The 25,169-nt window shown below is 39.8% G+C and overlaps 1 protein-coding gene across 2 annotated transcripts in view; it reads left to right on the top strand.

Annotated features, from left to right (window-relative positions):
* Positions 1-25,169, top strand: part of HEPACAM2 (HEPACAM family member 2) — a 97,545-nt gene that overhangs the window by 66,028 nt on the left and 6,348 nt on the right. The window contains exon 10 of one of the 2 annotated variants that reach the window (XR_009520617.1): positions 723-962. The exons of the other annotated variant lie outside the window; for it this stretch is intronic. The gene's annotated coding sequence lies outside the window, so the exon portion shown is untranslated. Of the gene's footprint in view, positions 1-722; positions 963-25,169 lie in introns of those variants that run through there. 2 annotated transcript variants of the gene reach the window in all.

The raw sequence follows: 25,169 nt of genomic DNA on the forward strand, positions 1-25,169 counted from the left end.
TTAACAGCTTATATTCCCACCAAGAATCTATGAGCATTTTGTTGCACACACTTTTTATATTATTTTTCCTATATGTGAAATATTATCTTATTGTGTAGTTTTGATATATATTTCCCTGATTACTAGTGACTACAAAATCTTTTATGTTTATTGGCCATTCAAATTCTTTCCTCTTTAATTCTTTATATCTTTTGCCTATTTTTCTAACAAGTTATCATTTTGTATTTATTTGTAGGCACTCTTTACAGACTGGATATTAATCCTTTATTGATTTTATAATCCTATATTGATTATATCACTTGTGTTGGTATCTTCTGATACAAGAGTTTTTTAATGTAAAAAATATATATTTTGTTATTTTCCTTTATGGTTTGTGTTCTTCCACCTGTGGCAAAAATTCTTTTTCAAATCTGAAGTTTTAAGTATATTTTTCTAAAATTTTTTCATTTCATATTTAGGATTTTAATTCAACTGGATGGTGTTTCATCAGTTTCACCATATAATTCAGCTTTTGCTCTATGTATTTCAAGGTTATGTTGTTAGATACCCACAAATTTATTTTTATATTTTCTTGGTAGAATGTTCTTTATTGCTATCAAAGTTTTTTGTCTTTTATTCTATTTTACTTTGTTTTATATTAACATTGATATACCCTTTGGTTATTTGCCTGATGTATTTTTCAATACTTTATTTTAAATCTATTTGTGTTATTTTTATTTTAGTTGGGTCTTTTGTAAGCTGCATATATTCAACATGATAGACTGAATTTCAATAAGTGAGTATAATCCATTTACATTCATTGTGATTACTATATATTTGAATTCTTTTTCTTTTATATTTCCTTCATATATTTTCGGATTATCATACTTTTCCTTTGTTTCTTTTGTTTGTTTGTTTTTATGCCTCCCATTAAGTTGATAACATTTTCTGCATTTTCTTATATCCTCAGTTCTCATGGAAGCTCTAGAATATATTTCTCTACCCTTTGTAGTACCCTATATTTTTAAAATTAATTTTATTTCAAAATCTGAAGTTAACATATATCTTTATAGTCCTCTCCGAAAAATACAGTGCTTTAATATTCTCTCATCAGAACACACATGCATGCAGATACGCATACACACACACTTTGTTATTGCTGGTTAGTTTTAGTTAGAGAATTAAATTTTCACTGTATTTTATCAATTTGTGTGCCTCCACATTTTCCTTAATGTCCTATGTGCCTCTAACTTTTTAAGTCATGTTTCTTCCCTCTAGGCTCACTTCTCTTATTAAAATTCATCCTGTAATCACTTTTTCAATTAGAATCAATTAGTGATAAACCCTCTAGAAATTTATATCTCTGAAAATGTCTTAATTTAATTTTACCTTGGAATTATGGTTTACCTGAGTGTAAGTTTCCAGGCTGATGCATATTTTCTCTCAAAGTATTGAATATATTATCCATCATCGTTTTTCATCAGCTGTTTCTAATGAGAATTCTGTCCCCAGTCTTGTAGATTATATGGGGTGTTTTCTTTGGGGGTTTAAATTTTTCTTTATACTTGATATCTTTCAGTTTCATTATGCTATGTGTAGCTATAAATTTATTTTTATTTCTTCTGCTTTTATTTGTTATTTTTTCTCTATTTTCAACCAAAGAGTTCATGTTTTTCTTCAATTCTGAAAAGCATCTGCCATTATTGCAATAAATATTATTGGCTCTCTTCACTTCTTCTGAAACAACCATCAGACATTTGGTGAAGCCTCTCAAAATCTTCACCATATATTTTAATGGTTCTTTCATATAATTTTATTTTTTTCTTTGGGCTTAATTTGGGTATATTCCTCAGAAGTATCTTTCAACAGACAAATTTTCTATTTTACTATAATCAGATTTTGTCATTCCTTTTTTTTTTTGCGGTACGTGGGCCTTTCACTGTTGTGGCCTCTCCCGTTGCAGAGCACAGGCTCTGGACGCGCAGGCTCAGCGGCCATGGCTCACGGTCCCAGCCGCTCCGCGGCATGTGGGATCTTCCCGGACCGGGGCACGAACCCATGTCCCCTGCATCGGCAGGTGGACTCTCAACCACTGCGCCACCAGGGAAGCCCCTCCTGCCCATTTTTTAACTGGATTGTTTGTTTTTTTGATATTGAGCTCCATGAGCTGTTTGTATATTTTGGAGATTACTCCTCTGTCTGTTGTTTCATTTGCAAATATATTCTCCCATTCTGAGGGTTGTCTTTTTCTCTTTTTTATGGTTTCCTTGCTGTGCAAAAGCTTTTAAGTTTAATTAAGTCCCATATGTTTATTTTTGTTTTTATTTCCATTACTCTAGCAGGTGAGTCAAAAAAAGATCTTGCTGTGGCTTATGTCAAAGAATGTTTTTCCTATGTTTTCCTCTAAGAGTTTTATACTGTCTGGTCTTACAATTAGGTCCTTAATCCATTGGGAGTTTATTTTTGTGTATGGTGTTAAGTAGTGTTCTAATTTCATTCTTTTACATGTAGCTGTCCAGTTTTCCCAGCACCACTTATTGAAGAGGCTGCCTTTCTCCATTGTATGTTCTTGCCTCCTTTGTCGTAAATTAGGTGCCCATATGTGCATGGGTTTATCTCTGGGCTTTCTATCCCGTACCATTGATCTATATTTCTGTTTTTGTGCCACTACCGTACTGTCTTGATTACTGTAACTTTGTGGTATACTTTGAAGTTAGGGAGCCTGATTCCTGCAACTCCGTTTTTCTTTCTCAAGTTGGGGTCTTTTGTGTTTCCATACGAATTGTAAGATTTTTTGTTCTAATTCTGTGAAGAATGCCATTGGTAGTTTGATAGGGATTGCACTGAATCTGTAGATTGCTTTGGGTTGTATATTTATTTTCACAATATTGATTCTTCTAATCCAAGAACATGGTATATTTCTCCGCTGTTTATGTCATCTTTGATTTCTTTCATCAGTGTTTTACAGTTTTCTGAGTACAAGTCTTTTGCCTCCTTAGGCAGGTTTATTCCTACATATTTAATTCTTTTTGTTGCAATGGTAAATGGGAGTATTGCCTTAATTTCTGTTTCTGAATTTTCATTGTTGGTGTATAGGAATGCCAGAGATTTCTGTGCATTAATTTTGTATCCTGCAACCTTACCAAATTCACTGATAAGCTCTAGTAGTTTTCTGGTGGCATCTTAGGATTTTCTATGTATGGTATCATGTGATTGGCAAACAGTGACAGTTTTATTTCTTCTTTTCCAATTTGGATTCCTTTTAGTTCTTTTTCTTCTCTGATTGCTGTAGCTGGGACTTCCGAAACTATGTTGAATATCAGTGGCAAGAGTGGACATCCTTGTCTTGTTCCTGATCCTAGAGGAAATGCTTTCAGTTTTTCACCATTGAGTATGATGCTTGCTGTGGGTTTGTCATATATAGCCTTTATTATGTTGAGGTAGGTTCCCTCTATGCCCAATTTCTGGAGAGTTATTACCATAAATGGTGTTGGATTTTGTCAAAAGCTTTTTCTGCATCCACTGAGATGATCATACGGTTTTTATTCCTTAATTTGTTAATGTGGTGTATCACATTGATTGATTTGCGTATATTGAAGAATCCTTGCACTCCGTGGATATATCACACTTGATCATGGTGTATGATCCTTTTAATGTGCTGTTGGATTCTGTTTGCTAGTATTTTGTTCACGATTTTTTCATCTATGTTCATCAGTGATATTGGTCTATAATTTTCTTTTTCTGTGATCTCTTTTTCTGGTTTTGGAATCAGGGTGATGGTGGCTTCGTAGAATGAATTTGGGAGTGTTTCTTCCTCTGCAGTATTTTGGAAGAGTTTGTGAAGGAACGGTGTTAGCTCTTCTCTAAATGTTTGAGAGAATTTGCCTGTGAAGCCGTCTGGTTCTGGACTTTTGTTTGTTGGAAGATTTTTAATTATGGTTTCCATTTCATTACTTGTGATAGTTCTGCTTATATTTTCTAATTCTTCCTGGTTTAGTCTTGGAAAATTGTACCTTTCCAAGAATGTGTCCATTCCTTCATGGTTGTCCTTTTTTTTTTTTTTTTTTTTTCAGTACGCAGGCCTCTCACTGTTGTGGCCTCTTCCGTTGCGGAGCACAGGCTCCGGACGTGCAGGCTCAGCGGCCATGGCTCACGGGCCCAGCCGCTCCGCGGCATGTGGGATCCTCCCAGACCGGGGCACGAACCCATGTCCCCTGCATCGGCAGGCGGACTCGCAACCACTGCACCACCAGGGAAGCCCCTATGGTTGTCCATTTTATTGGCATATAGTTGTTTGTAATAGACTTTAATCCTTTGTGTTTCTGCAGTGTCAGTTGTGATTTCTCCTTTTTAATTTCTAATTTTATTGATTTGCGTCTTCTCCCTTTTTTTCTTGATGACCCTGGATAAGTATTTATCAATTTTGTTTATCTTTTCAAAGAACCAGCTTTTATTTATTTATTTATTTATTTATTTATTTTGCAATACACGGGCCTCTCACTGCTGCGGCCCCTACTGCCATGGAACACAGGCCCCGGATGCACCGGCTCAGCGGCCATGGCCCACGGGCCCAGCTGCTCCGCAGCATGCGGGATCCTCCGGACCGGGGCACAAACCCGTGTCCCCTGCATTGGCAGGCGGACCCTCAACCACTGCACCACCAGGGAAGCCCCCAGCTTTTATTTTTATTGAACTTTGCTATTGTTTTCTTCATTTCTATTTCATTTATTTCTTCTCTGATCTTTATGATTTCTTTCCTTCTACTGACTTTGGGCTTTCTTTGCTCCTCTTTCTCTAGTTGTTTTAAGTGTAGGGTTAGATTGTTTATTTGAGATTTTTCTTGTTTCTTGAGGTGAGATTGTATTGCTATAAACTTCTCTCTTAGAACTGCTTTTGCTGCAACCCATAGGTTTTGGGTCATAGTGTTTTTGTTGTCATTTATTTCTATGTTTTTTAAATTTCTTCTTTGATTTCTTCAGTGATCTCTTGGTTATTTAGTGGTGCACTGTTTAGCCTCCATGTATTTGTGTTTTTTACATTTTTTTCCCTGTTATTGATTTCCAATCTCATTACACTGTTGTCAGAAAAGATGCTTGATACAATTTCAATTTTCTTAAATTTTCCGAGGCTTGATTTGTGACCCAAGATGTGATCTATACTGGAGAATGTTCCATGTGCACTTGAGAAGAAAGAGTATTCTGCCACTTTTGCGTGGAATGTTCTATAAATATCAATTAGATCTATCAGGTCTATTGTGTCATTTAAAGCTTGTGTGTCCTTATTTATTTTCTGTTTGGATGATCTGCCCATTGGTGTAAATGGGGTGTTAAAGCTCCCTACTACTATTGTGTTATTGTTGATTTCTCCTTTCATGGTTGTTAGCATTTGCCTTATGTATTGAAGTACTCCTATGTTGGGTGCATAGACATTTAAAATTGTTATATCTTCTTCTTGGATTGATCCTTTGATCATTGTGTAGTGTCCCTCCTTATCTCTTGTAGCAGTCTTTATTTTAAAGTCTATTCTAGGGAGGAGCTTCAAGATGGCGCAAGTGTAAGACATGGAGATCACCTTCCCCCCCATAGATACTTCAGAAATACATCTACTTGTGGAACAACTCCTACAGAACACCTACTGAACGCTGGCAGAAGACCTCAGACCTCCCCAAAGGCAAGAAACTCCCCACATACCTGGGTAGGGCAAAAGAAAAAACAGAGACAAAAGAATAGGGATGGGACCTGCACCAGTGGGAGGGAGCTGTGAAGGAGGAAAGGTTTCCACACACTAGAAAGCCCCTTCGTGGGCGGAGACTGCGGGTGACGGAGGGGGAAAGCTTCGGAGCCGTGGAGGAGAGCACAGCAACAGGCGTGCGGAGGGCAAAGCGGAGAGATTCCCACACAGAGGATTGGTGCCGAGCAGCACTCACCAGCCCAAGAGGCTTGTCTGCTCACCCACCGGGATGTGTGGGGGCTGGGAGCTGAGGCTCCGGCTTCAGTCGTATCCCAGGGAGACGATGGGAGTTGGCTGCATGAACACAGCCTGAAGGGGGCTAGTGCACCACAGCTAGCCGGGAAGGAGTCCGGGAAAAGGTCTGGAACTGCCGAAGAGGCAAGAGACTTTTGCTTGCCTCTTTGTTTTCTGGTGCGCGAGGAGAGGGGATTAAGAGCGCTGCTTAAAAGAGCTCCAGAGACGGGCGCAAGCCACGGCTATCAGCGCGGACCCCAGAGACGGGCATGAGACGCTAAGTCTGCTGCTGCAGCCACTAAGAAGCCTGTGTGCAAGCACAGAGCACTATCCATACCTCCCCTCCCGGGAGCCTGTGCAGCCCGCCACTGCCAGGGTCCTGTGATCCAGGGACAGCTTCCCCAAGAGAACACATGGCGCCTCAGGCTGGTGCAACACCACACTGGCCTCTGCCGCTGCAGGCTCGCCCTGCACTCCGTACCCCTCCCTCCCCAAGCCTGAGTGAGCCAGAACCCCCGAAGCAGCTGCTCCTTTAACCCCATCCTGTCTGAGCAAAGAACGGACACCCTCAGGTGACCTACACGCAGAGGCAGGGCCAAATCCAAAGCTGAATCCCAGGAGCTGTACGAACAAAGAAGAGAAAGGGAAATCTCTGCCAGCATCTTTAGGAGCAGCAGATTAAATCTCCACAGTCAACTTGATATACCCTGCATCTGTGGAATACCTGAATAGACAACGAATCATACCAAATTGAGGAGGTGGACTTTGGGAACAATGATATATTTTTTTTTCCCTTTTTCTCTTTTTGTGAGTGTGTATGCGTATGCTGCTGTGCATGATTTTGTCTGTACAGCTTTGCTTTTACCATTTGTCCTAGGGTTCTGTCTGTCCGTTTCTTTGTGGGGTTTTTTTGTTTTTTTTTTTTTAGTATAATTTTCAGTGCTTGTTATCATTGGTGTATATCTTTTTTGGTTTGGTTGTTCTCTTCTTCCTTTCCTTTTTTTTAATTACTTAAAAATTTTTTTAATAATTATTTTTTACTTTTTATTTTAATAATTTATTTTATTTTATCTTTTTCTTTCTTTTTTTCTCCCTTTTATTCTGAGCCATGTGGATAACAGGCTCTTGGTGCTCCAGCCAGGCGTCAGGGCTGTGCCTCTGAGGTGGAGAGCCAAGTTCAGGACACTGGTCCACAAGAGACCTCACAGCCCCATGTAATATTAAACAGCAAAAATCTCCCAGAGATCTCCATCTCAAAGCCAAGACCCAGCCCCACTCAACGACCAACAAGGTACAGTGCTGGACATCCTATGCCAAACAACTAGCAAGACAGGAACACAACCCCACCCATTAGCAGAGAGGCTGCCTAAAATCATAATAAGGTCACAGGCACCCCAAAACACACCAGCAGATATGGACCTGCCCACCAGAAAGACAAGATCCAGCCTCATCCACCAGAACACAGGCACTAGTCCCCTCCACCAGGAAGCCTACACAACCCACTGAACCAACCTTAGCCATTGGGGACAGGCACCAAAAACAATGGGAACTACGAACCTGCAGCCTGTGAAAAGGAGACCCCAAACACAGTAAGTTAAGCAAAATGAGAAGACACAGAAACACACAGCAGATGAAGGAGCAAGGGAAAAACCCACCAGACCTAATAAATGAAGAGGAAATAGGCAGTCTAACTGAAAAAGAATTCAGAGTAATGATAGTAAAGATGATCCAAAATCTTGGAAATAGAATGTAGAAAACACAAGACATGATTAACAAGAACCTAGAAGAAATAAAGAGCAAACAAACAATCATGAACAACACAATAAATGAAATTAAAAATTCTCTAGAAGGTATCAATAGCAGAATAACTGAGGCAGAAGAATGGATAAGTGACCTGGAAGATGAAATAGTGGACATAACTACTGCAGAGCATAATAAAGATAAAAGAATGAAAAGAATTGAGGACAGTCTCAGAGGCCTCTGGGACAATATTAAACGCACCAATATTCAAATTATAGGGGTCCCAGAAGAAGAAGAAGAAAAGAAAGGGGCTGAGAAAATGTTTGAAGAGATTATAGTTGAAAACTTCCCTAATATGGGTAAGGAAATAGGTAATCAAGTCCAGAGACTCTCATACAGGATAAATCCAAGGAGAAACATGCCAAGACACATATTAATCAAACTATCAAAAATTAAATACAAAGAAAAAATATTAAAAGCAGCAAGGGAAAAACAACAAATAACACACAAGGGAATCCCCATAAGGTTAACAGCTGATCGTTCAGCAGAAACTCTGCAAGCCAGAAGGGAGTGGCAGGACATATTTAAAGTAATGAAAGGGAAAAACCTACAACCAAGATTACTCTATGCAGCAAGGATCTCATTCAGATTTGACGGAGAAATTAAAAACTTTACAGAGAAGCAAAAGCTAAGAGAATTCAGCAAAACCAAACCAACTTTACAACAAATGCTAAAGTAACTTTTCTAGGCAGGAAGCACAAGAGAAGGAAAAGACCTACAATAACAAACCCAAAACAATTAAGAAAATGGTAATAGGAACATACATATCAATAATTACCTTAAATATAAATGGATTAAATGCTCCAACCAAAAGACATAGACTGGCTGAATAGATACAAAAACAAGACCCGTATATATGCTGTCTACAAGAGACCCACTTCAGACCTAGGGACACATACAGACTGAAAGTGAGGGGAAGGAAAAAGATATTCCATGCAAATGGAAAACAAAAGAAACCTGGAGTAGCAATTCTCATATCAGACAAAATAGACTTTAAAATAAAGACTATTAGAAGAGACAAAGAAGGACACTACATAATGATCAAGGGATCAATCCAAGAAGAAGATATAACAATTGTAAATATTTATGCACCCAACATAGGAGCACCTCAATACATAAGGCAAATACTAACAGCCATAAAATCGACAGTAACACAATCATAGTATGGGACATTAACACCCCACTTTCACCAATGGACAGATCATCCAAAATGAAAATAAATAAGGAAACACAAGCTTTAAATGACACATTAAACAAGATGGACTTAATTGACATTTATAGGACATTCCATCCATAAACAACAGAATACACTTTCTTCTAAAATGCTCATGGAACATTCTACAGGATAGATCATATCTTGGGCCACAAGTCAAGCCTTGGTAAATTTAAGAAAATTGAAATCATATCAAGTATCTTTTCTGACCACAACGCGACGAGACTAGATATCAATTACAGGAAAAAATCTGTAAAAAATACAAACACATGGAGGCTAAACAATACATTACTTAATAAGCAAGAGATCACTGAAGAAAACAAAGAGGAATTCAAAAAATACCTAGAAAAAAATGACAATGAAAACACGATGAACCACAACTTATGGGATTCAGCAAAAGCAGTTCTAAGAGGGAAGATTATAGCAATACAATCCTACCTGAAGAAACAAGAAACATCTGAAATAAACAACCTAACCTTACACCTAAAGCAATTAGAGAAAGAAGAACAAAAAAACCCCAAAGTTAGCAGAAGGAAAGAAATCATAAAGATCAGATCAGAAATAAATGAAAAAGAAATGAAGGAAACGATAGCAAAGATCAATAAAACTAAAAGCTTGTTCTTTGAGAAGATAAACAAAATAGATAAACCATTAGCCAGACTCATCAAGTAAAAAAGGGAGAAGACTCAAATCAATAGAATTAGAACTGAAAAGGGAGAAGTAACAACTGACACTGCAGAAATACAAAGGATCATGAGAGATTACTACAAGCAACTCTATGCCATAAAATGGGCAACCTGGAAGAAATGGACAAATTCTTAAAAATGCACAACCTTCCAAGACTGAACCAGGAAGAAATAGAAAATAGGAACAGACCAATCACAAGCACTGAAATTGAAACTGTGATTAAAATTTTTCCAACAAACAAAAGGCCAGGACCAGATGGCTTCACAGGTGAATTCTATCAAACATTTAGAGAAGATATAACACCTATCATTCTCAAACTCTTCCAAAATATAGCAGAGGAAGGAACACTCCCAAACTCATTCTACGAGGCCACCATCACCCTGATACCAAAACCAGACAAGGATGTCACAAAGAAAGAAAACTACAGGCCAATATCACTGATGAACATAGATGCAAAAATCCTCAACAAAATACTAGCACACAGAATCCAACAGCACATTAAAAGGATCATACACCATGATCAAATGGGGTTTATCCCAGGAATGCAAGGATTCTTCAGTATATGCAAGTCAATCAATGTGATGAACTGTATTAACAAATTGAAGGAGAAAAACCATCTCAATACATCTCAATAAATGCAGAAAAAGCTTTTGACAAAATTCAAAACCCACTTATGATAAAAACCCACCAGAAAGTAGGCATAGAGGGAACTTACCTCAACATAATAAAGGCCATATGTGACAAACCCACAGCCAACATCATTCTCAATGGTGAAAAGCTGAAACCATTTTCTCTAAGCTCAGGAACAAGACAAGGTTGCCCACTCTCACCACTATTATTCAACGTAGTTCTGGAAGTTTTAGCCACAGCAATCAGGGAAGAAAAAGAAATAAAGGAATCCAAATCAGAAAAGAAGAAGTAAACCTGTCACTGTTTGCAGGTGACATGATGCTATATATAGACAATCCTAAAGATGCTACCAGAAAACTACTAGAGCTAATCAATGAATCTGGTAAAGTAGCAGGATACAAAATTAATACACAGAAATCTCTTGCATTCCCATACACTAATGATGAAAAATCTGAAAGTGAAATTAAGAAAACACTCCTATTTACCATTGCAACAAAAAGAATAAAATACCTGGGAATAAACCTACCTAAGGAGACAAAAGACCGGTATGCAGAAAATTGTAAGACACTGATGAAAGAAATTAAAGATGATACAAATAGATGGAGACGTATACCATGTCCTTGGATTGGAAGAATCAACACTGTGAAAATGACTATCCTGCCCAAAGCAATCTACAGATTCAATGCAATCCCTATCAAACTACTACTGACATTTTTCACAGAACCAGAACAAAAAATTTCACAATTTGTATGGTAACATAAAGAACCTGAATAGCCAAAGCAATCTTGAGAACGAAAAACAGAGCTGGAGGAATCAGGCTCATGGACTTCAGACAATACTGCAAAGCTACAGTAATCAAGACAGTATGGTACTGGCACAAAAACAGAAATATAGATCAATGGAACAGGATAGAAAGCCCAGAGATAAACCCATGCACATATGGTCAACTTATCTTTGATAAAGGAGGCAAGAATATACAGTGGCGAAAAGACAGCCTCTTCAATAAGTGGTGCTGGGAAAACTGGACAGTACGTGTAAAAGAATGAAATTAGAACACTCCCTAACACCATACACAAAAATAAACTCAAAATGGATTAAAGACCTAAATGTAAGGCCAGACACTATAAAACTCTTAGAGGAAAACATAGGCAGAACACTCTATGACATAAATCACAGCAAGATCCTTTTTGACCCACCTCCTAGAGAAATGGAAATAAAAACAAAACTAAACAAATGGGACCTAATGAAACTTCAAAGCTTTTGCACAACAAAGGAAACCAAAACAAGACAAAAAGACAACCCTCAGAATGGGAGAAAATATTTGCAAACGAAGCAACTGACAAAGAATTAATCTCCAAAATTTACAAGCAGCTCATGCAGCTCAATATCAGAAAAACAAACAACCCAATCCAAAAATGGGCAGAAGAACTAAATAAACATTTCTCCAAAGAAGATATACATATTGCCAACAAACACATTAAAGAATGCTCAACATCATTAATCATTAGAGAAATGCAAATCAAAACAACAATGCGATATCATCTCACACCGGTCAGAATGGCCATCATCAAAAAATCTACAATCAATAAATGATGGAGAGGATGTGGAGAAAAGGGAATCCTCTTGCACTGTTGGTGGGAATGTAAATTGATACAGCCACTATGGAGAACAGTATGGAGGTTCCTTAAAAAACTAAAAATAGGGGGCTTCCCTGGTGGCGCAGTTGTTGAGGGTCTGCCTGCCGATGCAGGGGACGTGGATTCGTGCCCCAGTCTGGGAGGATCCCCCATGCTGCGGGGTGGCTGGGCCCATGGGACATGGCCACTGAGCCAGCGCGTCTGGAGCCTGTGCATCCAGAGCCTGTGCTCCACAACGGGAGAGGCCACGGCAGTGAGAGGCCTGCGTACCGCAAAAAAAAAAAAAATAAAACTAAAAATAGAACTACCATATAACCCAGCAATCCCACTACTGGGCATATACCCTGAGAAAACCATAACACAAAAAGCGTCATGTACCACAATGTTCATTGTGGCACTATTTACAATAGCCAGAACATGGATGCAACCTAAGTGTCCATCAACAGATGAATGGATAAAGAAGATGTGGCACATATGTACAATGGAATATTACTCAGCCATAAAAAGAAGCGAAATTGAGTTATTTGTAGTGTGGTAGATGGACCTAGAGTCTGTCATACAGAGTGAAGTAAGTCAGAAAGAGAAAAACAAATACCGTGTGCTAACACATATATCTGGAATGAAAAAAATATATATATGGTCATGAAGAACCTAGGGGCAAGACAGGAATAAAGAGGCAGACCTACTACAGAATGGACCTGAGAACACGGGAAGGGGGAAGGGTAAGCTGGGACAAAGTGAGAGGGTGGTAGTTTATATATGGACATATATATACTACCAAATGTAAAATAGAGAGCTAGTGCGAAGTAGTCGCATGGCACAGGTGATCAGCTGGGTGCTTTGTGACCAGCTAGAAGGGTCGGATAGGAAGGGTGTGAGGGAGGGTGACGCAAGAGGGAAGAGATATGGGGACATATGTATATGTATAACTGATGCACTTTGTTATAAAGCAGAAACTAACACACCATTGTAAAGCAATTATACTCCAATGAAAACGTAAAATAAAATAAAGTCTATTTTATCTGATATGAGTATTGCTACTCCAGCTCTCTGTTGATTTCCATTTGCACGTAATATCTTTTTCCATCTCTTCACTTTCAGTCTGTATGTGTCCCTAGGTCTGAAGTGGGTCTCTTGTAGACAGCATATAGATGGGTCTTGTTTTTGTATCCATTCAGCCAGCCTGTGTCTTTTGGTTGGGGCATTTAATCCACTTACATTCAAGGTTATTATCGATATGTATGTTCCTATTACCATTTTCTTAATTGTTTTGGGTTTGTTTTTGTGGGCGTTTTTCTTCTCTTGTGTTTCCTGCCTAGAGAAGTCCCTTTAGCATTTGTTGTAAAGCTGGTTTTGTTGTGTTGAATTCTCTTAGCTTTTGCTTGTCTGAAAAGCTTTTGACTTCTCCAAGGAATCTGCATGAGGTCCTTGCTGGGAACAGTAATCTTGGTTGTAGGTTTTTCTCTTTCATCACTTTAAGTATATCCTGCCAGTCCCTTCTGGCCTGCAGAGTTTCCACTGAAAACTTCGCTAATAACCTTATGGGGATTCCTTTGTATGTTATTTTTTGTTTTTCCCTTGCTGCTTTTAATATGTTTTCTTTGAATTTAGTTCTTGTTAGTTTGATTAATATGTGTCCTGGTGTATTTTTCCTAGGGTTTATCCTGTATGGGACTCTTTGCTTCCTGGATTTGGGTGACTATTTCCTTCCCCATGTTAGGGAAGTTTTCAACTATAATCTCTTCAAATATTTTCTCAGACCCTTTCTTTTTCTCTTCTTCTTCTAGGACCCCTATAATTCGAATGTTGGTGCATTTAGTGTTGTCCCAGAGGTCTGTGATATTGTCTTCAATTCATTTCATTCTTTTTTCTTTGTTCTGCTCCTCGGCAGTTATTTCCACCATTCTGTCTTCCGGTTCACTTATTGTGAATTGTGAAAGAGAAAATCCCACTTAGTGGGATTGTGTTCCTGTCTTACTGGTTGTTTGGCCTGAGGCTTCCAACACTGGAGTTTGTAGGCTATTGGCTAGAGCTGGGTCTTGGTGCTGAGATGAGGACCTCTGTGAGACCTCACTCCAATGAATATTTTCTGGGGTCTGAGGTTCTCTGACAGTCCAGTGGTTCAGACTTGGGGATCCCACCACAGGAGTTTCCGCCCAACCCCGGGCTCTCAAATCAAGATCCTGCAGGCCGAGTGGGGTGGCCAAAAAAAAAAAGAACAATAACAAAGTAAAAAATAAAATTAGACTAGCAAACTAACAGATACGTTAGAAAGAACATAAAAATAAAAGTAGAGATGAATCAACAACCAGAAAGTACATCAGTACCACAATAGTAAAAAAGAGGAGGAGGGAAAAGAAAAAAAAAGGGTAGGGGGAGGGAGAGGCCTTGGCCATGGTGGGCAGGGCCTAAGCCAGGGTGAGGTTTGGACAGTGGGGGGGGCAATCCAATGCTTAGGAACCACAGGGCTGGAAAAGGCCCTGGGAGATGTGGGAGCTGGGGCTTAGGCTCAAGGAACAGAAGGGGCCCATGTGTGCCCCCACCCCTGGTCTCAGAGTGCAGGTGACATCACCTGGGAGCCCAGCAGGCTTCCTGGGCTAGAGTGGGTGAGGCAAATTCCTTCCTCTCCTCTCTTGCTCCTCCGGTCTGGGAGGACCCCTCCCACCTGCCTCTCCTGATCTCCCCAGCCTCCCTCCCATGCCTCCAAGGATCCACGCAACCTGGAGAGGGCTTTGGAGGGCAGGGGACCAGCCTGGGAGCTCAGCAGGCTCTGTGGGTCAGAGTGGGTGGGGCAGTAGCCCTCTCCTCCTCTCCCGCTCCTCTGGATGGCTCCTCCCACCTGCCTCTCCTGATCTCCCCAGCCTCCCTCATATGCCCCCCAGGTCCCATGCAGCCTGCACGGGGCTTTGGAGTGGGGGTACTGGCTTGGGAGTTCAGCAGACTCCCTGGACCGAGTGGGCCAGGTGATCACCCTCCTCTCCTCTCCCACTCTTCTCAGAGAGTCCCTCCTGCCTGCCTCTCCTGATCTCCCTGGCCTCAGGGGCACCGATCCTCTCTGGCTTCCACTTCCCCTCCCCCCTCAGTCCCCCATGTCCTACCAGTTCACTTTGGGGTTCCTCCCATCTTCAGTGTCAGAGTCCCCCACCAGCAGCTGGCAGGTGCCTCAGTTGTGGGGAGATGCTAACTCCACATCTTCCCATACCGCCATCTTGCGTGTGCCTCCCTTGTTGCGTTTAATGATTTTTCTTTGTCTTTAATTTTTGTCAGTTTGATTACTATGTGTCTTGGCATATTTCTCCTTGGGTTTATCCTGCCTGGGACTCTGCACTTCCTGGACTTGGGTTTCTATTCCCTTTCCCATGTTAGGGAAGTTTTTGACTATAATCTCTTCAAATGTTTTCTCAGGTCCTTTCTCTATTCTCCTTCTGGGACCCCTGTAATGCGAATGTTGGTTCATTTAATATTGTCCCAGAGGTCTCTTAGGCTGTCTTCATTTCTTTTCATTCTTTTTTCTTTATTCTGTTCCATGGCAATGAATTCCACTATTCTGTTTTCCAGGTCGCTTATCTGTTCTTCTGCCTCAGTTATTCTGCTATTGATTCCTTCTAGTTCATTTTTCATTTCAGTTATTGTATTGTTCATCTCTGCTTATTTGTTCTTTAATTCTTCTAGGTGTTTGCTAAACATTTCTTGCATCTTCTCGATCTTTGCCTCCATTCTTTTTCCAAGGTCCTGGATCATCTTCACTATCATTATTCTGAATTCTTTTTCTGGAAGTTTGCCTATCTCCACTTCATTTCATTGTTTTTCTGGTGTTTTATCTTGTTCCTTCTTCTAGTACATAGTCCTCTGCTTTTCATTTTGTCTATCTTTCTGTGATTATGGTTTTTGTTCCACAGTCTACAGGATTGTAGTTATTATTGCTTCTGCTGTCTGCCCTCTGGTGGATGACACTATCTAAGAGGCTTGTGCAAGCTTCCTGATGGGGGGGACTGGTGGTGAGTAGAGCTGGGTGTTACTCTGGTGGGCAAAGCTCAGTAAAACTTTAATCTGCTTGTCTGCTGATGGGTGGGGCTGGGTTCCCTCTGTTGGTTTTTTGGCCTGAGGTGACCCAGCACTGGAGGCTACAGGCTCTTTGGTGGAGCTAATGGTGGACTCCAGGAGGGCTCATGCCAAGGAGTACTTCCTAGAACTTCTACTGCCAGTGTCCTTGTCCTCGTGGTGAGCCACAGCCAGCCCCCACCTCTGCAGGAGACCCTCCAACACTAGCAGGTAGGTCTGGTTCAGTCATCTATGGGGTCACTGCTCCTTCCCCCGGGTCCTGATGAGCACACTACTTTGTGTGTGCCCTCCAAGAGTGTAGTCTCTGTTTCCCCCAGCTCTGTCAAAGTCCTGCAATCAAATCCCACTAGCCTTCAAAGTCTGATTCTCTGGGAATTCCTCCTCCTGTTGCCGGACCCCCAGGTTGGGAAGCCTGACATGGGGCTCAGAACCTTCACTCCAGTGGGTGGACTTCTCTGGTATAATTGTTCTCCAGTTTGTGAGTCATCCACCCAGCAGTTATGGGATTTGATTTTATTGTGATTGCACCCCTCTTGCCATCTCATTATGACTTCTCCTTTTTCTTTGGATATGGGGTATCTTTTTTGGTGAGTTCCAGTGTCTTCCTGTCGATGATTGTTCAACAGTTAGTTGTGATGTTAGTTCAACAGTTAGCTCTTGCAAGAGGGAGTGAGCACACGTCCTTCTACTCTGCCATCTTGAACCAATCTCCCTATCTTTTCTCATTTAACTTCTACATTTTTCATAATTTCTTGTTGTATTTGTGGATATTATCTCTTCATTTCTCTTTGATAATCCTAAACATGCTTATCAAAATTCTAATTATTTTTGTTTGGAATGTATGTATAGTTAATTTTGTTGTCCGTCTCTTTGACATTAGCTGCTTTCTGTGTTTTGGAATCTTGGTTTGTGAATTCATTTTAAGTGAACTCATTCCCTCTCTGTCTCTCTGTCTCCCTCTATCTCTTTCTTCTCCAGCTTATCATTACCACTTTGGCAAACTTGCAGTTGCTTCCACCTGGCATCCAGAATCCCACTGTGGTGATGAAGTTGTCACTGATGGAGTCCTGGGCCAGTTGTGTTGGCTCAGTTCCTGGTTGGTTTCTGGTTATGAGACGATATCTGTGTTCTCCCAGTTCCCTGAGTAGGCTCAGCTTCACAGAGAGTCTGATCCCATTCCTGCCTTATGTGCTGTGGCTGTGCAATTACCTTGTGGCCTTTTCTTTCTGTGTGGGTGATTCTCAGTGTTAGCTAGAGAGTGGCCCATGGGATTTCCTCATAGCTCCCTGGTGGGAGTGATCTTGAAGAGTGGGCAATATAAACTGATCCCCCAACATCACCTCTTATTTATCAAGTCATCTCTTGGTGCTGGCACAGGGGAACCCTTTGCCAGCTCACTTCACAACGCTTGAAATTACAATCCCTTGGGGGCCAGAGCCTATTCCTTCCTGGCTATCAGCCCTCATGCCCTGGGCTCTACTCCTACTATCCCAGGGAGTAGGAGGGAGCTTCTCCCTGCCCTTCACTCTCTCTCCTGAGATTATCTCAGGAGATACTTTCCTCCAAACCCTTCTCTACCTTCTCCCATCCAACTCCTAGATATCCTTGATTCCAGAGAAGGGTAATTTTTGAAAAATGATTTGACCTGATGCCATCTAATTTTAAATTCTCAATAGTCTGCACTGTCCTTTGAAGCCTGACACAGGAAAATTGAACTTTTTTGAACATTGAAGCTAAAATGAGTAGTACCTTTTGGTTGCTGGGTTCTAATAGTCACCGCCCTCAACATATGCTCCGGGGAAAATAGTGATAATGGATCCCCTTTCCTCCAAAAATCATGATTTGGCTGGGAAACATCCTTGGCAAGGAAGAAAAGTACAGTAGATCATTTTATTTTTCCAGTTATTTGTTTCTACATACATAGCTTAGCTTGCCATTTAAATAAAACATGCACAGAAACTCACATGAAAAGTTTGATACATGCCATGTTTAAAACTGTCATGTTTTCTGAGAGGGTATTAATACATTTATTTATTACATTTAAATCGTTGAGTCATCTGCAATGTAATTTAATGTAAGGAGATTTAAGTGATCTAATTTTATTTGGCCCTATATCAGGAAGCATGTTATGTAATGGACACCATATGGAAGGGGTACTATTAGTATAATTCTCTTAATCAAGTTAAGCCCAAAAACATTGATTCCAAGAGAGACCATCCCCATCTACCCTGAGATAGATTCCATAGTTATTGTATTTCAAGTATATATACATTTTTTTTTTCAGAGTATTAGGTCACCTTTAAAGTGCCTTTTTTTTCACTTGACTCTTCATCAACTGTTCTCATTCTCTTCATAGACAAAGAGAGAAAAAGAGGTGAAACCTATAGATTATAATTACTGATCTGAACTGTGTGTGAAAAGATAGACTTAACAGAAGCTCTCCGTGTACCATGCTTTCCAGTGTGTAATGCCCTCCATGGATCTTACCTATTACTTTCCTTTTTCGGCTTTCATTGCTAGAGATATTTCACTGAAGTAAAAATCTGATTTTTCTGCCATCTCTTTACTCTCTGGTTAGGGTAAGGATGAAGACATTGAGATGATAGGAAAGGGCTTTTTCTGCATCATTCCTCTTGGTTGCCTGCTGACCTATTTGGTTCTCCATAGGCTAATAAAATTTTCCAGATTTATTATACTCATTCTTCCCTCATTTTGAATTTTAAAAGCAGATGCCACATGTAAATTCTTTTATTATTGTCTCTTTCTCTTCATGATTAACACTTTAAGTTTATGGAATAAGCTTGTACCATTTCCTTTGTCTGTATGTGGTTAGAGATTTTTCCTCTGATTTTTATTTTCTCTTACTCATTTTATTAAGCTTTGAAAAAGGAAAGTTCTTTAATTTGGTTTAAAACTTCTATACACAAAATTTTAAAAGTCCAAAATAGCCAAGACAATTAAAAAAACACACACAAGCTAACAGGACTTTCCTTACCTGCCATCAACACATAAAGTTGTCATAATAAAGTCAGTATGATTTTCATGCAGTGGTAGTCAATATACAATTGAACAAACTATGAAGCCTGGAGATAGGCCCACAAATATTTTGATACTTGAAATATGGTATGATTTTGCAGGTCAGTAGGAAAGGGATGGATTTTTAAAGATATGGTGCTGGGAAATTTTGTTAGCCACGTGGAAGTGAACCCCTTACTTCATGCCCAGTAGAAGGCAAAACTAGAAAGCATTTACAAAATAACATGGGAAAATATTTTATGACCTCAAAGTAGGGAAAATGTTCTAAATAAGACACAAAAAGCATAAGCCACAGGAAAAGACTCATAAATTTAACCACATTGCAATTAAGAACTTCTGTTTATCATCACAAAGTAAGTGAAAAGAGAAACTAAAAGCTAGAATTAAAATTGCAACACATATAGTGAATAAAGGATTAGGATTTAAAACATCTGAAAACAAAACAAAACAAAACAAAATATGACCAAACTGATTTAAAAATGTGCAAAGAACAGGAATTAAGAGGAAGCATAAATAGCCCCAAACATATGAAAAGATTTTCAGCCTATTAGTAATGAGGGAAATGGAAATTAAAATCACAGCAAGATGCAGTTTCACACCCACTTGAATGACAAAAGTTAGAAAGTCTCATAATACCAAGAATTATCAAGGACGTAGAGTAAAGAGAACTCTTAATCCACTACTAATAGGAATGTAAACTGGTACAACTTTGAGAAACACTTGAGTATTATTTAGGAATGTTGATTGCGGGCATCAACCAGGATTCCCCTCCAGGCAATATTTTCTAGAATAGCTCTTGTTCATGTGCATCAGAAGACATGCACAAGAATGTTCAAAACTACATTATTCCACCTTAATATTCATCAACAGAAGCATGGGTATGTCAATATGACAAAGTCAAACAATAGAATATTAAATAGCAATGAAAAAAATTAACTACAGTTACATCAATGTGGATGAATCTCAGAAGAAATGCATGAATACAGACCATCCAGTTCCAGTAGACAAAACTAAGCAGTGTATTGTATGTGGATATTTTTATGGGTGGTAAAATCTCCAAAGAAAATCCAGGAATTCTAAACCTCAACCTATTTGCATACTGATGGGAAAGATGCCATTTAAAGTGAGAAATTTTAATTTGGAGTTAAGTCCCTGAGAGTGAAGGAGAGAATGAACTTCAGTTTACTTCTTTCTTTTATTGGGGATTATGAGTGTTATTATACAGGTGATAATTGTATGATTCCTTTTTTATTTTTAATAATCACCAACTTGTAACCCACCAATCAAAAACTTATAGATTGATAGGAAATGCAAGGACAAAACTTTTTAATGAACAGTTGAGTAAGATATTGAATCACTCTCCAGTATTTCAGTGTGTATTTCAACAAACAAGGAAATTCTAGCCACAGTATAAGGAAAGCTAATCACAACACAACCATCCAAATCAAGATGGTTAACTTAAGATGGACACTTTTATTTTTTTTGGTTTGGTTATATTTTATTTCTTAAAAGAAAAATCTGAAGCAAATAATGCAAAATGTGCAGATTTAACAAAGCTGGATTGTATTCGCTGTTGGTTATATAATTTCTGAACACTTGACACATTTATTTTCTTTTGAATGCATTCCTTTTATTTTTTTATTTTATTTAATTAATTTATTTTTTATACAGCAGGTTCTTTTTTTTTTTTTTTTTTTGTGGTACGCGGGCCTCTCACTGCTTTGGCCTCTCCCGTTGTGGAGCACAGGCTCTGGACGCGCAGGCCCAGCAGCCATGGCCCACGGGCCCAGCCACTCCGCGGCACGTGGGATCCTCCCGGACCAGGGCACGAACCCGTGCCCCCTGCATCGGCAGGCGGACTCTCAACCACTGCGCCACCAGGGAAGCCCAATACAGCAGGTTCTTATTAGTCATCCATTTTATACACATCAGTGTATACATGTCAATCCCAATCTCCTGATTCATCCCACCACCACCACCACTGCCGCCCTCCCCACTTTCCCACCTTGATGTCCATACATTTGTCCTCTACATCTGTGTCTCTATTTCTGCCTTGCAAACTGGTTCATCTGTACCATTTTTCTAGATTCCACATATATGCGTTAATACACGATATTTTTTTTTCTCTTTCTGACTTACTTCACTCTGTATGACAGTCTCTAGATCGATCCACAACTCTACAAATGACCCAACTTTGTTCTTTTTTAATGGCTGAGTAATATTCCATTGTATATTAACTTAGATATTAATGTTGCTTGTGTTCATCTAATCCTCACACTTCACTCAGGTTTCACCAATTGTCTCAACAATGTCTTTTATAACAAAAAGACCCAGTTTGGAAGCACATGTTGCACTTAATCTCCTCCAGTCTGGAACATTTCCTTAACCTTTCCATGATATTTATGACCTTGACACTTTTTAAGATGACAGGCCAGTTATTTTGCAGAATATCCCTCAATTTAGGTTTGTATGATATTCCAAGATTCTTAGATTTAAGCTATGCATCTTGGCAGGAATATCACAGGAGTGATGCTATGTACTCATTGCATCCCATTAGGTGGTACATTATTCTCATTTGTCCCATATTGATGTTGTTTACCTCAGTGACTTGAAAATACCACTGAAAAAAGAGCATACAGGCCAGACTTCTCCACTGTAAAGTTGTCTTTCCCCATTTGTCATTGGTGGAGAGGTAATTTGAAACTTTGTAAATACACTATTTCTTACCAAATTTTCCATCTATTCATTTCCTTATCTGTATGGACTCGTGGTTTTCCATTTCATTCAGTGAATTATCTGATTATTCAGTGGATAATCTGTTACTATACTATTTATTTTGATGCTCCAATTGTCCTAGATTTGACTAGTAGGAGCTTATACAAGTTGACTAGACCTTTTAATGTTGTCCGTATCTTTCTTTGACTTCTTCCTTGCTTTCTGAACAAAAGATGTTCCAAGCTTATCTAATACTTTCTCTGTCCCATCTCTGGAATCAGCTGTCTTTCCAAGGGGCCCTGGTTCTTCATAGAGAAAAATGGCATTTAGAAGACACCATCTGAATTCTAGTTGTGTTCATTGCTATTGTGGTGTCCCTACTCCCTCTCAATCAGCAAGCCTAGACAATATATTCACAGCTATATTTATTTCTGTACATAAATATATTAAAAAACCATGAGTTCACACAGATATCTCCAATTGTAGTTCCATACTGCAAGTTACTCTCTTCTCATATTTGTAAGCCACTTCTCCAACAGTGAGAAATATGGCTTTCATTTCCTTATATATTTCTTTATTTGAGCAGTCCCTCTGTGTAATCTTCTATCTCAATGCCCAGCAATCCCTTGCCCATCACAAGTGTGTTCCTCTCTCAACTCAGATCTGACTCTTGACCAAAGTGGCCTTTAACAATCCCCTAAGCTTTACTAAACTTTGGACAGGCATCTTCTAGATTATAGGTCCCTGACTAAAGGCCTCCCTATCCTTAGAGCATTTACTTTAGAAAATTTGTAATTGCAAATTTTTTCTCTGTCCCTTTAAAATGTACATAAATCTCGGGACTTCCCTTGTGGTCCAGTGGCTAAGACTCCACACTCCCAATGCAGAGGGCCCAATTCAATCCCTGGTCAGTGAACTAGATCCCACATGCCGCAACTAAAGATCCCACATGCTGCAACTAAAAAATATCCCGTGTGCCAAACTAAAACCTGGTGCAGCTAAATAAATAAATAAATATAAATTTTTTTTTAATATTAAAATGAATGTAAATCTTCTCCCACCCTGTTGCCAGTTTTATAACCCAGGATTGTCTTTCTCAAGCACCAGGGAACCAGGTATTTGAAATGTAAACATCAAAGAAGATAGCACCCCTGTCTCCCAGTATCAGTAGGAGGGTGGAAACCTGACTTGGATGCACATCAACTAGCAAACCCAGGTGGCCTAATCACAGAGAAAAACGTTTGCAAACTGAGGAGCAATCCATGCGCTTGACACACCCCACTGACCAACCTACCTGATAGTACTCCAGTTCTTTTCCACTAGTTCATTCCAGGGCTTAAAATCCTTCCCGGGCTTTCCTGGTGGTGCAGTAGTTGAGAGTCCGCCTGCCGATGCAGGGGAGACGGGTTCATGCCCCGGTCCGGGAAGATCCCATACACCGCGTAGCGGCTGGGCCCGTGAGCCATGGCCGCTGAGCCTGCACGTCCGGAGCCTGTGCTCCTCAACGGGAGAGGTCACAACAGTGAGAGGCCCGCATACCGCAAAAAAAAAAAAACCTTCCCATGTTTTACTTCAGCTGAGTTGAGTTCTGTCTATCTCCCCTCTATCACCATAGTCTTGAATAAAGTTTTCCTTGCCTGTTTAACTTTGCTCAGTGCAATTTTTGACATTCTTCATTTTAGGATCTTCTCCCAGAAGAACATTGTCTTTTCTGCTTGAGCTCTGATATCCCACACCAGGCCAACTCTCCATTTAGACACTTTGCTCACTGTGCTTGGGCTCTGACACCCACACCAGGCTGCCCCTGTACACCCTCCACGCCTCCTTCAGGCTCTTATCCCTAGCACTGGCTCACTCTTGCAGATGGATACTCCCTTCACACTGTCCAGGTTCTGACTCCTCACCCCAGGTCACCTCTCTGAAGGGCCACCTTCCTGGGCCCTGACTTCCCCACTCTCCCACCACAGACACCTGCCTTTCTCTGCATATGTAATGATTTTAGGACATAATTGTTTGAAAATGGAAGAGAAATAAAAAGGTAAGGGGAAGAGGAAGAGTTCATTTTATTCCAGACATTCTTGCCCTGTCTACATATTAGAACTGCTTAGGAAGCTTTTAAAAATTTATTGATATTTGGCCCTATCCCTAGAGATATGATTGCCCAATAGCAGTCCTGGGCATCATCTACCTTTTTTTTTAAAGTGTTTCTTTTTTTTTTTTTTTTGGTTGCGCCAGGTCTTAGTTGCAGCTGGCGGGCTCCTTAGTTGCGGCAGGAAGGCTCCTTAGTTATGGCATGTGAACTCTTAGTTTCAGCATGCATGTGGGATTTAGTTCCCTGACCGGGGATGGAACCCAGGCCCCCTGCACTGGGAGTGCAGAGTCTTAACCACTGTGCCACCAGGGAAGTCCCATCATCTGCTTTTTTTGAAAACTCCCCAGATGGTGTTATTGTGGAGTCTGAGTTGAGAACTGCTCTATTAGGTACAGAGAGGAGAGGAATGTAGGGGTGCACGTGGGTTTAGGGATCTGGAGAATGGAGCATGTGAGAAAGCCCACCTGATACCTTCAATTTTGTTCGTTAGGTAGGAAGAGTTGTCATCAGGTGAGAGTGATGGAGGTCAAAATTTTCGGGGGGTGGGAAGTGGAGAATCTAGGAAACTATGCTTATTGAGAGAGGGAGACAAACTGAAATAAGAACGAAAGACTCTGAAAATAATGAATTTGACAAAAACTGTAGCAAGAGTCTTACTGGGGTGAATTGTTCATCTTTAGAATGTTGTAGTACACAGGAGCATGCACATTCTGAAGACCCACGCCTCACTTGGCTTTTAGAACAGCCAGCCAGTTTGGTAAAACAACTGGGAGTATCAGTAGACATTACAGCACCTCTAACAGCTATAAAACTTATCTTCATTTAATAATGAAAAAATGTGCAAAACATTCTTAGAGAATTTTGTTTCTTAACAAGCTAACCAAGATTGTGTGTGTGTGTGTGTGATTCAGATTTTATTGCTTATTAATTATATCATTCCGTACAATTTTAAGTAAACAGACTGAGAAAATATACTGGGAGTATTAAGCAACTGATGGCAATATTGATGAGAATGTTCAAGTGTTTTACATAAGGTAGTAAGAGGCACCACTGCCACTATCACTCCCCCAAAATTTGTGCATTTCATATAAATGAGTAAAAATAATTCTTTGGCATTTAACTAGCATTATTCTTTGTAATCTATGAACCATGATACACCTGAACAATTTCAGAACTTCAAAGCAGAACAAAGCATTTTCTCCCACTAGCAGATGTAGTAGTTTGTTTCTTTAAAAAAAAAATTAACAAAAACTGTACACACAACCCCAAAACAAAAGTTAGCATATTCCAGTGGTCCTGAATTTTGATGTTCATATCATATTAATTCAAGAAATAAAATGTAATTCAGCTTTTA

Source organism: Delphinus delphis, chromosome 9 (assembly GCF_949987515.2).
Source record: "Delphinus delphis chromosome 9, mDelDel1.2, whole genome shotgun sequence".
Taxonomy (NCBI): domain Eukaryota; kingdom Metazoa; phylum Chordata; class Mammalia; order Artiodactyla; family Delphinidae; genus Delphinus; species Delphinus delphis.